A 3,554-nucleotide genomic window follows, 5' to 3' on the forward strand; every position below is an offset into this window, starting at 1 on the left:
GCTTTTCTACTGAGCCATCTCTCTGGCCCCTTGTTGTTTGCTTTTTTGGGACAGGGTTATGCCATGTAGTTGAGGCTGCCTTGAACCAACTAATGTAGCCCAGGCACGCCTCAGATTTACATCCATCCTCCTAAATGCTGGGATTACAGGTCTGCACCACCACACCCAGCATGTCTTTGTTTTATCCATTAATTTAAAAGTAGGGCCAGGGATATAGCTCAGCAGCATAAATGTCTGCCTGGCAAGTACAAGGTCCCGAGTTCAATCCCTGGTACCATAAAATAAGATGTGTATTTATTAATTTGAAGAGTAAAGATTACAAATTTCACTGTCTCTGAGATTTAAACAGAGCAACTGGTTAGGACGTAGGCAAAGCTAGTCTTTCAGTCATGTACACATCTGAGTCAGGGTATTTGTGTTGTAGAGCCAATGCTTCACATATTAATTTATGGACATTTAAAAATAGCGTAATTTTTCCCTTTGTTATGGTTTACATCCATGTGCCTCCAAAGCCTCAAGTGCTCATATCTGGGGCTTTTGAGAGTGACTGAATCATGGACGTCTAGTACTGGATTCGTTCACTAATGGTTTGGCTTAGTTCCGGGTATGGATGTTGGATTTATTGAAAAGAGAAGACCTAGCCTGAGTGAGGGTGGTGTCCATCAATAGGCTGATAGCCTGGTTGTCATCGACAGGGAAAGCAGAAGGGAGGCTGTTGCTTCCTGTTTAGCGTGCAGGGGACTGTTTCTCCTCTGCCATATTGCTTGCCTTGGAGCTAACTGATTAAGCACTAAAACCTCTACAAACTGTAAACAAAAATAGATCTTGCCTCTTTTAATTTATTGGTGTCAGGTATTTTGTTCCAGCAATGAGATAAAAAATTAAGACACCCTTCAACATCATAAAGTTTAGCACACAGTACACGGGGAGAATTCTTAGATCTTATCTGATTGTAGTGGTGAGGTCATACCCATATTCTGTTATGCTTTTTTTTTTTTTTTTAAGTATAGGATGAGACAGGTGCAGTGGCTGGCTTGTGCCTATAGTCCTAGTTACTTGGGAGAATGAGGCAAGGAAGGTCACTTGAGCCCAGGAATTTGAGACCAGCCAGGGCAATAGAGTGAGAGTCTCTCTTTCTCTTTTTTATCCCCTGCCTCTCTCTCTCTCTCTTTCTCTCTCTCTGCTCATCCTCCCTTTTTCTTCCTTTTCTTCCTTCTTCTCTTCCTCCTCCCTCTTCTCCTCCTCCCTCTTCCTCTTCTTTAGCAGTACTGAAGACTGAATCCAGGACCATCACACTGAGCTACATTCTTAGCCTTTTTTATATCTATCTATCTATCTATCTATCTATCTATCTATCTATCTATTTATTTATTTATTTTTGTAGTACCAGGGATTGAACTTGGGACCTTGTGCTTGCCAGGCAGGCTGAGCTATATCCCTGGCCCTTACCCTTTTTTATTTTTAATTTTGAGATGGTCTAGCTAAGTTGCTAAATTGTCCAATCTAGGCTGGAACTTGCAACCTTTTTACCTCAATCTCCCACAGTGGACCCATGTCACTTTTAAAAATGTGAAAGCTTTTACTCTTGAAAAATTTTAAATATTTCTACCCAAAATTGAGGTTACAAAAGCTGTGAAAGCAATAAACATTTAATTTTGTAAGCAGAGCATTTGCCAATTGTATCTCCCTTTTTCAAATCTTTACACAATCTTTCACACTCCTGAGCCTAAACAAACCTGAAATAAAGTTGAAAATAATACAAATTTATTTGCATAGTGTATCTAATTTCAGGAACATAAAAAAGCATGATAATACACTCCTTTGCACCTGTCCAAGATTCTGCAAAATATTATAGTAAGTGCTTTTCTTTATCCTCCCTATAAAAATATGGTATTTATTACATCATATTTTTTAGTTCAGTTTCTCTGTGGAGCACGTGAGAATGCAGGGTGTTTGATTTTAAAGTCTTTTCTAGTTAGGTAGTCACACTACCAACAGAAGAAACCCTTAGCCAGTGTGGAGGGATATAAAAATCTGATTTCTAGTTAAAGTTTACTCAGAACTTCCGGATTTAGCAAATGAAAATGGTATGTCAATTATATTTTAATACAAAATTTGAAATTTAAAATTTTCTTGGCATTCTATACTTTGTCTGGCAACCTAATACATAATATACTAATATTATTCATCCATTATCTTAATTCATTATCTTATGTGTATTTATTTATCTTTGTGGCTGGCTGAGCCCACCCTGGGGGTGGGGTTGGTGTGGCATGTGGTGCTGGGGATTGAACCGTGGTCCCTGCACTTGCCTAATCTTGCCTAAGCAGGCGCTTTAGCACCCTCAGCTACCTCACCAGTCTCATGTGTATATTAAGCACTATTAGTTTAAAATACTGGGCTAGTCTTTGAAGGTTAAACTGAATTTAAAATGTATGCCATCAAGGGATTTATAATTATTGGAAAATAAAAGGCAGAATTATAAATAAGCAAAGAAAAACTATATATGCGATACTATACTGCATAGGACCATTCATCTTTTTGTATTTTATATCTTTGGACTTTGAGTCTTGATCCTTTCCTTCTTGTGTTGGTAGAAACAACAGAATCCTTCTGTCATGAAGCTCTGTCTTGGAAGTAGTGTGTCTTTGCCTTCTCATTGTCACTAAACTACAAGTGTCTGTTACTGAACAGGACTTACAGTTTCGCTTCCCTTATATAATGTAAGAAGTTAGAAAGCTAAATACTTAAATCCTTTTTCAAAATTATATTTTCAAATTTGCTTTATCTTGTGATTGATATTTTATCAATAGTGGTTTGCAATACGTGTGGTGGATGAACTAATGATCAATTTGTAACATCCAGCTGAACAGAATCAGCCTAGTGCTAGGTATGGAAGGCTCACCTGAAGATTTCTGCCAACAGCGTAAAAGGAGAACTGGAGGGGAAGCACATCCTGTGCTGCTGATTCTCCTGGAGAGGCTTGGCATGCCGGCTTTCCTAATATGAACCTGAAAGAGCTGGGTCCTCGCTATTGCTAAGAATGGCTGTGGTTCTCTTTTGGGGAACTCTGGTCCTTACCTTGAGTATTACCTCCTGGCTCTGGTGAAGATCCCTCAGCCTGCTGGTACAGCCTTTCTGGCTTCCACCACTGACCTTTGGGCCTTCTCGGTGCAGATCCTTGATACAGACTTGCATGAGACATTGTCCTGGGCTCTGAGCCTCCAGCAGGACTCATGGAGGACATTGCCATGGGAACCAGCCCTCAGCTGGATTCTGAGGCTTGGGTGTGTGAAGAGATTTCCTGCGCTCTTCTGCATTTGACTCTTTTGGTGAATATTATAAAATAATCCTATAAATTGTATGTCCTGTATTGTTTCCCTTGTAAACCCTGACTACAACACTTGTATTACTTGTTTTGTCTTCTGTTAACAATTTAATGGAGCTGGATGTGGTGGTGTACACTTGTAATCCCAGTACTTGGGAGGCTGAGGCAGGAAAATCACTGAGTTCAAGGCTAGCCTGCACTACAAAGTGAGACCCTGCCTCAAAAA

The sequence above is a fragment of the Octodon degus genome, unplaced genomic scaffold (assembly GCF_000260255.1).
Source record: "Octodon degus isolate 3935 unplaced genomic scaffold, OctDeg1.0 scaffold00146, whole genome shotgun sequence".
Taxonomy (NCBI): Eukaryota; Metazoa; Chordata; class Mammalia; order Rodentia; family Octodontidae; genus Octodon; species Octodon degus.